Source organism: Chenopodium album, chromosome 8 (assembly GCF_948465745.1).
Source record: "Chenopodium album chromosome 8, dcCheAlbu1.1, whole genome shotgun sequence".
Taxonomy (NCBI): domain Eukaryota; kingdom Viridiplantae; phylum Streptophyta; class Magnoliopsida; order Caryophyllales; family Amaranthaceae; genus Chenopodium; species Chenopodium album.
Window position 1 is genome coordinate 53,904,703 of NC_137841.1, and position 14,905 is coordinate 53,919,607.

At 29.6% G+C, this 14,905-nt stretch overlaps 1 pseudogene; it reads left to right on the plus strand.

Annotated features, from left to right (window-relative positions):
- The first annotated feature begins 1,337 nt into the window (after positions 1–1,337).
- Positions 1,338–14,905, plus strand: part of LOC145643050 (uncharacterized) — a 47,400-nt pseudogene continuing 33,832 nt past the window's right edge.

Here is a 14,905-nt window from a genome sequence, read left to right on the forward strand (position 1 = left end):
TTCAGATACTCTTCGGCGTTCCATCATGGATCTTCTTAGCTCCGAGTTTGCTATGAAGGATCTAGGTCCTCTTAATTATTTTCTTGGCATTGCTGTCACCAGACATAAGAGCAGTATGTTTCTTTCACAGCGTAAATATGCAGCAGAAATAATTGAGCGCGCCGGGATGTCCTCTTGTAAGTCGTCTCCCACTCCGGTTGACACCAACCCAAAGATAAGTGCTACATCTAGTCCTGCGTTTGATGATCCTACATTGTATAGGAGTCTTGCAAGGGCTCTACAATATCTCACATTCACTCGGCCGGATATTTCATATGCCGTCCAACAGGTGTGTCTTCATATGCATGACCCGAGGGTTGAACATATGTCAGCTCTTAAACGGGTGGTCAGATATATTAAGGGTACTATAGACTACGGTCTACACTTGTATCCTTCTTCTTTTTCTACTCTAGTCTCGTATACTGATGCAGATTGGGGTGGATGTCCTGATACAAGGCGCTCGACATCAGGGTATTGTGTTTTTTTGGGGGATAACTTGGTTTCTTGGTCATCTAAAAGACAACCAACGTTATCTAAATCGAGCGCAAAGGCCGAGTATAGGGGTGTGGCCAATGTGGTATCTGAGTCATGTTGGCTCCGAAATCTTCTTCTCGAATTGCATTGTCCGATTAAAAAGGCGACATTGGTGTACTGTGACAATGTAAGTGCTATTTATCTATCTGGTAATCCGGTACAGCATCAACGAACAAAACATATTGAGATGGATATACATTTTGTTCGAGAGAAGGTTGCCCGTGGTGAAGTCCGAGTTCTTCATGTGCCATCAAAGTTTCAAACTGCGGACATATTTACAAAGGGGCTCCCGCGAGTTCTCTTTAATGATTTTAGGGACAGTCTCTGTGTCCGTCCACCTCCCGCTTCGTCTGTGGGGGTGTGTTAAGATAAGTGTAAATATTGTTGTATATTTCGGTTTCCTTGTATATAGCCTTAGGATTATTTCCCTTCCATGTTTATAGCTAGATTAGTGGCTTAGCATAATCTTTTAAGCTGTATATATTACGAGGCTCTTCAATGAGAATATCCACGGAAAGTATTCTTTCACTATCCAACAAAAACAATTACTCCTCTCTCAAGAGGACTGTAGCCATTCTAATCCTCTTCATGATGCAACTTGGTCGTCTAATGAAAGGGCTAGCGTTGAAATTGTTAAGTTAATCTTAGATGTCTTCAAATCACATTTAGATCCACCTATTCAAAAACCACGGTTAGCAATTAGTGAAGTTATTAAATGTACACCGTTGCACACGGCCTTGTATTGGGATAGGGAGGAAAGTGCAATGGAGATAATGTCAATGGATATGGAGTTACTTTGTAACATGCTAGACGATAAAGGAAACAGCCCACTTTTCCTTGCAGTAAAACTTGGGTGCAATAAGGTTGCTGAGAAGATATTGATGTCATCTTTCTCTTATTGTCTTAGTGGTGAACATGGTTCCACTCCCCTTCATTTTGCAGCTAACTCTTCAGGTTTGTCCACTGATTTATATCTTCTGTGCTAAACATTACAGTAATTAAATTTTCATTACCAATGATTAATTCTAATTTAATGCATGCTCACATGCATATTTGGTGGGACTTAACAATTTTTTTAAAAAAAAAACAGGTTTGCTTTTGACAAAAATTTATAAGTTGGTTTTCAACACATTTTTTTAAAATTTTTTTTATTATAGGTCAATCACATGCTGACACATGTATTAGTTACCTATTACAATAAGTCGATCACTTGGTATGACCGATTGAGACTATTGGAGGCAAAGTCAAAGGCATATTTACGATTATTAAAAATTAAACCTTCGTTGAAATTATTAGAAAAATATCGGTAATAGTTGAGATTATTAAAGTGTATTTTTCCGATTAATTAATAAATTCTCTCTATACTTTCATATCACATGGGTTCTCTTTTTTCATTCTCTCCATCTCACTCATATCAATAAATAGTTTTCAATGCACATTAATTTTCAATAACCATTATTATACTACCATTAGTTATTTTATATAAATTAAATAACAGAAATATAGCTCATAAATATTGATCAAAACAAAGGATTACAAAAGATATATTAGATATAAAATGAAGTACTTCTTCCATTTTTTTAATTTGTAAAAGCTACACTTGAGATTTCACACTATATTTATATGTTTTGACACCCGTGGGAATTAATTTATTAAATCAAGATCCGCCAAAGATTGTAAACTTAATGTGTAAATTAATTTATTAATTTTTTTATATGTTATCCTTGACTTAATTTTTTTACTAATATATAATATATGAATATGCATGATCATATAAGATGGGTAAATTGGCTTAACATAATTTCAACTTTAAAAAAATGTGCGCAAAAATTTTACGAAATCAACTATTTGCTATTAGTCGTACCACCTTTTATATTATATGTGCGAAACAGTATGCCAGTCACCGAAATATTAGTTTGAGGAATATTCCGCCTATATTTATTACTCCCTCCGTTTTTAAATACTTAATCCATTTCTACATGCACGGAGTTTAAGGAGAAATTGTAGAATGTAATAAAATATGGAGGTAGTGGTGCAATGTGAAGAATAAAAAATTATAAAAAATAAAAAAATAAAATAAAATAAAAATAAGTAGTTGAGATAATTGGAGGAGAGAGAACATGAAAATAATATAGTATGATTTATGTTGGGTTTACAAGATGAGAAAAATGAATTAAATATTTTAGTAAAAGCTTTCTAAGTAAGGAAATGAAGCAATTATTTAAAACGCCCAAAAAAGAAAAGTGAAGCAAGTATTTAAAAACGGAGGGGGTATTTTTATTATTATTTTAATGTTTTATTTTCAAAATAAATATTATCCTAACAATTTCCTTTGTAATCCAAATTAATAATGTCCCGCCTCTTTATTAAACTTTTTGTTTTTATCATTGTTAGACTTTTTGTTTTTTGAATTGTCAAAGTAATGTAGTAATTTCTACTATCACACAATATTATGTAGGGTATTAACAGCTAAAGTTGTATCACCTAATCAAAAGTATTATCTAAGTCCTCTAACTGATGAAGATATGGAAGTAGGATTGAATCCATAGGGAAATAATATTCTTTTATTCCTAATTAATTAATATAATCTAAATTATTAAGTAACCAAATTGTTGTAAAGAGAATTAAACTAAGGAGAATAAAAGTAGAGAGAAATCAATAATAAAAGTCTAGGGTCATGGGTTCACCAATAATTAATACTCCAGGATAAAACATAACAATCAATCATCAATGCATAAATTAACCAGATTATAAAGGGCATTCGTTATGTATTACAATCACAGAATTAATCTATCGGTATTAAATCGCATCTCTCGAATCTTGACTTAACCATTTATAAATTAATATGCCTATATATTGAAATAAATCCTAAACATCAATTCTCATCTCTCGAATCTCGAATCAATATTGCATAACTCATACAATTAAACCAGCGCTAATCTAATTGCATAGCATTAAATCAATCAATAGGAAATTAAACTAAAACATTAACAATCAAGAATAATAAATTATCTCTTCATATTATTCATGGATCTCCAAGAACCCTAGAAATAAACTACTCGTGCATAATTAAAACTAAACTAATCAAAGCAATTAGAAAGTATGGTTAAAAGCAAGAACAAGAGATTAAAGAAAAATAAATAATAATAATAATAATAATAATAATAATAATAATAATAATAATAATAATAATAATAATAATAATAATAATAATAATAATAATAATAATAATAATAATAATAATAATAATAATAATAATAACAATAACAATAACAATAATAATAATAATAATAATAATAATAATAATAATCAATATTAAAAAAAAACTACCAAAGTAGAATCAAAAATAATAATCATAAAACAAACTAGAAGCAAAAGTAATTAGAGTTAAGACAAAATAGACGAAAAGTGAGATAAAACAAAAACTTAAGGGTTCGTTTGGCATTGTTGCGGTTTTTAGTTTTTTGGTTTTTTGTATTTTAAAAGTGTATGATATATGTCATATAATGAATAAAAAATTAGTCAAACTTATTAAAATCATGCTAATTTTGAAAACTGGCAACAAAAAAGTGAAAACACCTTTTACTTGTAAACTGTTTTTGGTTTTTTGTTTTCAAAAAAAACTGAAAACTGAAAACAAAAAATAATGTCAAACAAGCCCTAAGAAAATCCTAACTAGCAAGTTATGGAAATCTAAAACTAAGAATAAAGAAAATTAGAAAAGTAAAACAAAACTACCTAACCTACGGTGTACTACTACTCCCTGTATAAACACAAATCACCGACACAACTATAATCAAGTGGGCCTAAACAACTAGCCCACTATGATGAAGTAAAAAGCTCGCAGCAACACTCTCGCCCGACCGGGCCAGCTACCGCCCGACCGGGGCCGGTCAGTTGGGGCTACGAATTTGTAATTAGTAAGAGCTAGACCCTAGTGTAGCTAAAACTGCCTACACCCCCCTTAAACGCAATGTATTAAACTCCTCCCACTACCATAAATATATGGACCAGATTTTTTACAAAAAATATACTCATATTACTGATTTAAGGAACTTGCTTCATTATACCATCTTTATTTTCTTTCTCCAAAGACCACAATTCTTGTTTTCTCTCTCTAAACTTTCAAAGACCACAATTCTTCATTTTCTCTCTCCTCAAACAACCATGTCCTTCTTCTAGTACCTCAAAAGGATTGCAAACCGATCGATTGTAATTTTCCATTGTTATAAGCGTCACCGAAATCTTGTCACATTTGTCGCTAGAAATTTTTCGTTGTAATATTTGTCTTCTTCTACAATTTCTTCTCTAGAGCTAAAAAGATTGTAAGAGTTTTTGAAGTCTATATATATATATATATATATATATATATATATATATATATATATATATATATATATATATATATATATATATATATATATATATATATATATATATATATATATATATATATATATTTTTTGTGAAAGTAATATAATTAGGGTTGGATTATGTTATAATATAGAAATTCTAGATTTGTGTTGAATTAATGAATGGTGTATTCTTGAATTATAAAATTATTGGACTCAAAATGACAATTGTAAATTTCTAAATTAATTGAGTTATTTCGTAGGATTACTAAGAATTTAATTTTTCTTTTTGATAAAATGTTCATTCTCATTTTGATAGATGTTCATTCTCGTTTTGATATATGTTTATTTACAATACTAATAAATTATCATTCACATATTAATAGATCATCATCAGAATTTTTTAAAAAGTTCATTTATATATATATGCATCTTTAATTCTTTTATACAGATCCAAGTAATTTTGGCATGAATTTGTATTGTTTGGAATTTAAATTAATTTATAGTGGAAATTATTTTTTGATAAATGTTCATTCTCATTTTGATTAATGATCATTAAAATATTAATATATGTTCATTCACATATTAATAAATCAGATTATCATTAGAATTTTATTAGATGTTTATTCGTTTTTAATTTTAATGTTCATTATCATATTGAAAGATAAAATTCATTTGGAAAATATATTCATAAATATCATTTGGTTATTGTTTTTGCTAATTTTCTGGATTATTTGTGTTTTCGTAGAAAACTAAGATTTAAATTAGTTTATATTGAAAATGACTTTTCGGTAGATAATCATTTTCAATTTTATAGATGTTCATTATGATATAAGTACATAATCATTAACATTATTACCTTAGATATACTTACCCTAGTTTTGTTTATAATCATTCACGCATTAATAATGTTTACTGGTATTTAAACAAATGTTCCTTATTTGAATTCAAATACGTACATGTTCATTCTCATAATAAAGATATCTACATAGATTATAATAAATTAATAATACATGTTTAACTCCATAATCCCTCCGTCCCCGAAAGAACGACTTTTTTGGGTTGATTTTGCGGGTATTAAAAAAAATAAAAAGTTAGTAATAAAAGTATATTAGAAAGTAAAATTCACATGGGGTTTGCAAAAAAGTAAGGAGAGAAATTAATAAAAGTACATGGAAAAGCTAACTTTGTACAAATATTGTTGCAAATTGGTGAATGTTGTAATGCAAATGGGATGATAATTTTGGGACTAGATCAAAGCCAAAAGGGTCGTTCTTTCAGGGAGAGAGAGAGTATTAAATTAATATATGCTCATGAGCATCATTTGAATATATAATACTACACATATATACATTTTAACTCTAATATTGATAGATGTTTATTTGAATTTAATACATAGATGTTCATTTGTATTTGGATATGTGTATATTCACACATATATTAATGTATGTTCATTCAGAAGTTAACAAATGTTCAAAAAGAAATCACATATTGTTCATTCATCATAGACTTTTGATAATTCCATTTTAAAATATAATTCCATTTTGGTTGTATTTTGATCTCTCTCTCTCTCTCTCTCTCTCTCTCTCTCTCTCTCTCTCTATATATATATATATATATATATAGAATTATTATTAATGGTCATTTACGTACTAATAATAGATATTTATTTAGATTTTGATATATGTTCTTTTTTATATTAATAAATGTCCATTTAAAATTTAATACATGTTCATTTATATTTTATACGTTTTCATTCTCATATTGAAAGATTTTTATATCTTTATAGCGTGTTTATTTCTGTTTTCGTAATTGTTATTCCTGTGTAAATGTTCAATTTTTAATATTTAGATTTCACGTACTTTTGTTTGAAATGTGTTGTTATTATTAATTTATTTTTTTTTTGAAAAAACTTAATCGATCTGTTATTGTAAAGGTATAATCAAGTGAGGAAGTAGAAGGCGACATATATATTGTGCTCAGATTATATTTTCATGGAAGAAAACACACAAATATATAATTGGAAGTGCAAAAAGGAGGATATTAAATTCATTTTATAGTGGAAATTATTTTTAAACCATGTTTTATTTAAAAAAGAAGAATTCTAATATGTATGTATTTGCATACATCTTTCTAGGAAACTTAAACATAGCTTTTGAAATGAACATGTGATGATATAAAAATGATCATTTGTTGAAACACGAATAAACAAAAATGAAATTGGATGATGCAATACTTCTTATAATAAAAATGATTTGAACACAACAATTATTATAAATAAATTTGCTTTCATTTTTATTTATAAAAAATACTTGAAATTCAATTTAAAGAGTATATTAATTTGAACAAAAAACTTCTTAATATAAAAATGAACATCTAATAATACATAAATGAACATTTACCAGTACAAAAATGAGCATGTTATAAAAATTTGCAGGAAATTCATAAATTAAAAAGGGCGGGGCGGGACACGCGCGAAGGGTGAGGGGGTGCAGGTAGTATTCCCTGCCGTGGGGTGTAGGTAAAAATTTGTAACGAATTTGGCTTCAATGGTCCATCTCCCTTATGTTCTTGAACTTGGGCTTTTATACTTCATTATCCCTAGTTTCTTCACTTCTTTGGTCCGTGATATAATAGCTAAGGATGGAAATATCCAACGGATGATCCGACTATCCGGTTCATTCGATTTATTAAACGGGTGAAAAACCCGGTTTATATGGATGAGAGGCGGGTGACGGATGAATCAGGTGATGGATCGGGTCAAATTCGGGTGGTGGTTAATCCCATCCGTCACCCATCCATCCATCCGTTTAGTATTTTAAATATTCTTATTTTTTTAAAATAAATAAATATATATATATATATATATATATATATATATATATATATATATATATATATATATATAATATTTGCATATTAGAAGTTGTATGGTACGATTATATTTTATTTTTTATGTTAATATTTGACATATCACAATTATTTTACAATAATTATTTTAATATTAAAGGGTCAAATAGTTTTCTCAAGTTTTTTTTATCTAAAATTAATTTTTATTCACCCACCATTTTACCACCCGGCCCATCCGTTTCACCCGTGGATGGTGGATGGATGGATTTCGGATGATGTATTATGCGGGTGACGGATGGATCGGGTGAAACGGATGGATACGGGTGGAGCTCCACCTGATCCGAATCTGATCCATTTCCATCCCCAAAAATAACTTGTAAAATCTGGGACCTCCTTTCGTATTGAGCCCTTAATTATCGGATTAAATTTCTCAAACTCAGCCTTGCGCTTAAAATATACCGTCATACAATACGATCAAACACCAATATATTTATAATGGTTCAATAAGCTCGGAAATTGTCATAAATCAGCAAATTCCTACAAATTAATACTCCCACCGTCCCCGAAGAACGACCCTTTGGGTTGATTTCGCGGGTATTAATAAAGTTAAATAAAAAGAAGTAAAAGTATATTGGAAAGATAAATTTACATGGGGTTTACAAAAAAGTAGAGATAGATAGTAATAAAAGTAAATGGAAAAATAAAATTTTATATGGGGAAGATAATTTTGCACAAATATTGTTGCAAATTGGTGGGTATTTTAATGCTAATGGGTCATTCTTTTCGGGACTAAAATTAGGCCAAATGGGTCGTTCTTTTGGGGACAAAAGGAGTACCAACTCTAAAAAAAAACACTAGAAAACGTATATTAGTAATAAAAATAGCTCCGCGGAGCTCAAATAAGCACAAATATGACCATGGGACGGGGAATAAATATATGTATAAAATAGACTCATCAAACTCCCCCAAGCTAAACCTTTGTTTGTCCCTAAGCAAAACAATGAATAAATAAATCAATACTTCACCCCAAATACTTTTCAAATCAATAAATAATTCAAGGTGAATCCTAAAAATAAGTATCAAAGTTAATTAATCAAATCCATCCAACTACCAATCTTCCCTAACAATTGTCAAATAGAGCAAACCACAAGAGCATATAGAATTCAAGACTAGTGCTCAAACACTCAACTCTCATTTATGTGGCGAGTAAAAGTGTACTCGATCGCTCTCCAACCACTCTTTCATATGTGAACAATGCTCTCCCAACTCACGCACTCGTGTGTTTAAAGACATACACTCAACCTAATAATCGACTCGGAATATGTCAAATCATTCTTTCCATTGATAAACAACTACTTTCACATTCATACAACTCTATGCACAAAGGTCGGAAGGTCTTCAAAGCTTGTAATGTAAGGCTAGGGTAAAGGGTAGGAACTATTTGGGAAAATGTGAGAGTAAAGTCATGCTTAATGGAGCAAAAACCCTAATAAAACTAAGGTCAAAAATAAATAATGACCAAATCATCTCTAACACAACTCAACTCTACAAAAATTCACCGAACAACTAATTATATCAAAAATTCCCAACACTTACAACTCTACTCATAAAAATATGATAATATAGAACTTGAGTGAAATAGCAAACCTTAAACAATTTTTTTTCATCGAACTTGATTTTTTTTTTTTTCTTTTGAATTTTTTCTTGAGCAACATTTAATTAGAACACTTGAACATTGAAACAATTTTTTCTTTTGCTCTTTTTTTTTTCTTTTTATCTCACATTGGAATTTTTCAACTTTTGAACACCTATTTTAATTTTTTTTTTTTCCAATCAACATATAAGAACAAATAACTCCTCATATCCACCCACATTGTGCAAATAAATAAGCACACTACAAACTCCCTCACCTCACTAACTATTAGCTCCCCCAAGCCAAGCTTGGGACTAGTAACCAATGGGGCTTAAATAGGCTTGTAATATGGCTAATAAACAATGAAAAGGGAACAAGCAACATCATGGGTAGTAAGAAGAGAACAAATGTATATAATATCATCTGAAAGCCACCTAAAAGAATAAACTCCTTCGTCCTTTTCAATGTGAAAAATATTATATAAACACTACTCAAAGTTAAAAACCAATACTCAAATTAATTGATATATCATGAACTAACACACATTTCTAACCAAATCAACCAGTCAAGCACTATATTCACAAGTAGTTGAGCAAAATTAATGCATGTTAAGATTTCGAGGCAATCAAACATCAAATCATGATCAACTAATCCACAATATTTATCATCAATAACAAAAAATTAAAACAATTTCAAAAAAATTTCATCAAGGGGCACAGGGAAGCATGATTTATAATTCATTTGAACGTATTTTTGGATTTTTTATATTTTTTGAAAGTAATAAATCTAACCTAAGAAAGAAATAAAAACTATACTAAGCACACCAAAAGGAATAAATAAATAAATAAAATAAAATAAAAAAGAGAGAGGGTGAAAGAAATATCAAGCGCACACGAGAACCTCCCCCCAAGCTAAATTAGACAATGTCCTCATTGTCTTAGAAGGAAGCTAGTAGTCAAGGTGACTACTCCTCATCATCACCACATCAATGTCACCAATGCCTCAAGGGTTGCAATGCATCTCTTTGGGACAAATTTGGGTAAGAATGAAACAAAGTGTTAGTGGGGAAAAGTCCAAATTTGAGTTAGGTGTACTCTTTTGATCATAACTTTTGATATATAAGTGATAATGCAGTGGTTCTAATTGAATTGGAAAGAAGACTTGAAGAGCTTTCCAACGATAGGTCACACGTCTAAATCTGATAAGAAACGCAAAAGTTATGGCCTATCAAAGTTGAGCAGTTTTGCTGATCCGCTCTCGCGCCCGATCGGGCCGAGATCTGCCCGGTCGGGCCCGATTGCAGTCCAACGTGAATGCAGCCTTCTCTAGATCAAAATCTGCACAAAAACAAACTCACACAAGCATACACTCTCCTTACTTCTCTAAAACAAAACAAAAAGTTCACACACAAAAATAAAAATAAAAAAAAAAAGACTAAAAGCAACAAAATACGGGTTGCCTTCCGCAAAGTGCTAGTTTATCAAGGTCTCGCTCGACCATACTCCTTCTCTCAATCGGAAGAATTTAATGCCTTGAGAAACTTATCAAACGCTCCTGCAAATATTTCATTAGGCATTAGATAGGGCTTAATTGCAAGCACATTAATCCCTACAAAGGAAAGGTTATGAACACATAAAGAGAACTCAAAGTAGAAAGAAAAATCAAAAGAGAGAGATGAAAATACACCACAACCTTATACTTCTTCTGCTAAAAATTTAGAATTAATAGAACGAACATGGAGGTAGTCATTGTCTTTATCATCCAATAAAATTTTATCCTCACAAATAACCTTATCATCAACAAAAAAATTTTCAACCACCGTTTCTACAACTAATGATTTTTCAATCACCGATTCATAAACCAATGATTTTTCAACCACAAATTGTATAACCGATGGTTTTTCATCCTCAATAACATTCTTATTATAGTGTCCATAGACTTTTTCATCAAGAGCCTTCCAATAACTTTCATTAGCAACTAATCATTTCCGAATATGATCATATGTAAATGAAAAGACTCTAAACTCATCAGGAGCACGCATGAAAAAACTCACTGTAAGGGCATTCAAGATTTTCATGACAAAGATGTTGACAACAACAGTAGTCAGGTGCTGCATAAAAATCATATAATTCTTCTAGTGGCGTAAACATGGATATTTTCAGCTCATAAAAAAAATAAAATAAATCTAGACTCTAACAATGATTAGAAATAAAAATAAACCGTTTTCCCGGCAACGCCACCAAATTTTGACAGGCTAAAGTCGTATCACCTAATCAAAAGTATTACCTAAGTCCTCTAACTTATGTAGATAGGGAAGTAGGGTCGAATCCACAGGGAAATAATGTTCTTTTATTCCTAATTAATTAATATAATCTAAATTATTAAGTAACCAAGTTGTTGTAAAGAGAATTAAACTAAGGAGAATAAAAGTAGAGAGAAATCAATAAATAAAAACCTAGGGTAATAGATTCACCAATATTTAATACTTCAAGATAAAACATAACAATCAATCATCAATACATAAATTAACCAGATTATTATAAAGGGCTTTCGCTATGTATTACAATAATAGAATTAATCTATCGGTATTAAATCACATCTCTCAAATCTTGAATTAAACACTTACAAATTAACCTGCCTATTGAAATTAAGCCTAAACATCAATTCTCATCTCTCGAATCTCGAATCAATCAAGAAAATCATTGGGCTTCAATGGTCCATCTCCCTTTTGTTCTTGAGCTTGGGCTTTTATAATTCATTATCCCTAGTTTCTTTGCTTCTCTGATCCGTGATATAATAGTTTGTAAAATCTTGGACCTCCTTTGGGCTTAAAATATACAGTCATACAATATTTATTTTTTGGTGTTTAGAGAGCCACAAGGGCGGGGGTGAGAATCGATCCCAGGATCTCCTGGAATCGGGAGGGAAGCTCTAACCACTTGAGCTATCCATCACTCTCATACAATATGATTAAACTCCAATATATTTACTCCCTCCGTGTTTTTTTAAGTGATACATATTGACCGACACATAGTTTTAGGCAAATTAATTAACTTAAATAAAATAAGAAGTAAGTGGGGTAGTGGAGTATTAAAAAATTGTTAAAGAAAGATAGTGGGGTTAATAATTTATTGAAAAGTAATGAATTTGAGAGGAAAGATATAATAAAAAAGTAGTAGTGGGTTTGGGTGGGGGCCATGAGAGGAGAGAGATATAATATTTTAATGTATTGTTTTGCCAAAAAAGGAAATGTATCACTTAAAAAAAACACGGCTGGAAATGGAAAATGTATCACTTAAAAAAATACGGAGGGAGTATAGTGGTTCAATAAGCTCGGGAATTGTCATAAATCTGCAAATTCCTACAAAATAATATCAACTCTACAAAAACACTAGAAAACGTATATTAGTAATAAAATTAGTTCCGCAGAGCTCATATAAGCACAAATATGACCATGAGACGGGGAATAAATATATGTATAAAATAGACTCATCATGTATATAAATGGATTATTATTTTGATATAATTAGTTTAAAATTGTTTCAAAAATCCAAAATTTTCCCACATTCGCCAACCAAAATAATATGGGGAATTATTTTGTATTTTTTAAATAATTTTTGAAACTAAGTATATCAATATAATAATGCATTTAAATACATTGTTTAGTATTGTATGGTAGTAAAATTTTTACTACATGTATTTTTTAAAAAAATTAATACATATTGACAATTAAAAAAAAAAAGTTGTAGAAAACAGAAAATTAATAACAAATAATAATCATAATAAATGTAGACGAAATATTCCTCGCAATAGGTGACCGGTGTGCTATTTAGAATGTATAGTACAAAAGGTGGTACCGTTAATAGCAAATAGTAAAGTTTGTATTATATATTTTGAACATACCATTGATAGTTGGTATTATTCTAAGCCAATTTTCCTATAAGATGTTGAATTTGTCATAATTTCTAATTTTATATATTAAATAAATTTTTCATAATATTTATTAATCACTATCTAAAGATATTAATTTTCATAATTTTTTTTTTATAATATTAAGTGTAGCTTTAAAAAATAGAGGGAATAGAAGATGATTAAAATCATCTTTAAAATGTTTTTTTTTTATTACTCTATCTCATCTTTATTGCTTTCTATAATTACTTGTTTGATTTAGTTTTGTTGATTGATTATTGATTAGATTAGTTGTTCTTCATATTTTGTTGATTTTTTATTTCAATTGCTTGTTTGAATTGATGATGATTCTTAGTTAGTAGTAGGGATGTACACAGTTTGGTCTGAACCATAACCAAATCAGACCAAACCTTATTTTAGCGGTTTGGTTTGGTTTACGGTTTATAAAAATATGGTTTGGTTTTGAATTTTTTGTAAATAAGGTTTACGGTTTGGTTTGGTTTTTCAAAGTTTATAAACCAAACAAAACTGTAAACCAATAAACCGTATTTTAATATTTATATAATTTTTAAATGAATAAAAATAATTATTATATATTAAAAATAATAATATGTAAATTTTTTATACAGTTTAATCCGTTAGGCTAATTATTTAAACTTTATATTAAGTTAATGTAGTATTATTTAGCATTTATAAGAAAAAAATGTCATCTCAACACAAACCGCAAACCATACAGCTCCAAACCGTATTATTACGGTTTGGTTTGGTTCGATTTCAATACTATTATTGTTTGGTTTGGACTAAAACCGTACCAAGCCAGACCATATTTACCCCTAGCTAGTTAGGAGTTTGCTTGCTAGGTTTGTGTAAAGAATGCTTGGTTGATTATTGTGATTATTTGGGAATTTTGGTTGATTGATTGTTGAGATTAAATTGATAATGGAGATTTGCAAGTGTTAAGTTTGATTAGGCCTTGGTGACTAAACTATGTTGCATTATGAATTCATTTGACATGGCCATTTGATTTTGGATTTGCAATTATTGATTAATTTGATTTGTGATTTTCTAAGTTTGTCACACTTAGAATCCTAATGTGAAGATTAGTCCTCACTTATGTTAAAAATGTTTTCTTCATAGCCATATAAATAACTGTGGTAAAAATATATTAGATTTTTTTATTAAATTAATTTTATTGTTTCATGATAAAAAAAGTTATTTTATAAGATTAGGAAACTATTCTTGTATAAGATTTGTAACTTTAATTAATACTCCCTCCGTTTTTAAATACTTGTCAAATTCTCCATGCGCGGAGTTTTACGAAAAATTGAAGAAAGTAATAAAATATGGAGGTAGTGAGGTTAGTGAAAGGTAAATTGAAGGAGAGATAATCTAAAGGTAATAAAACATAATTCTATTGGGTCCCACTACTTGAAAAAAATGATTTAAATATTATATAGACTTTCCAAATAAGGAATGGAGCAAGTATTAATTAAAAACGACCGAAAACGGAAAGTGGAGCATGTATTTAAAAATGGAGGGAGTATAATTTTTTCGACAAAAAAAAATAAAAACCAAACACGGGATGGCA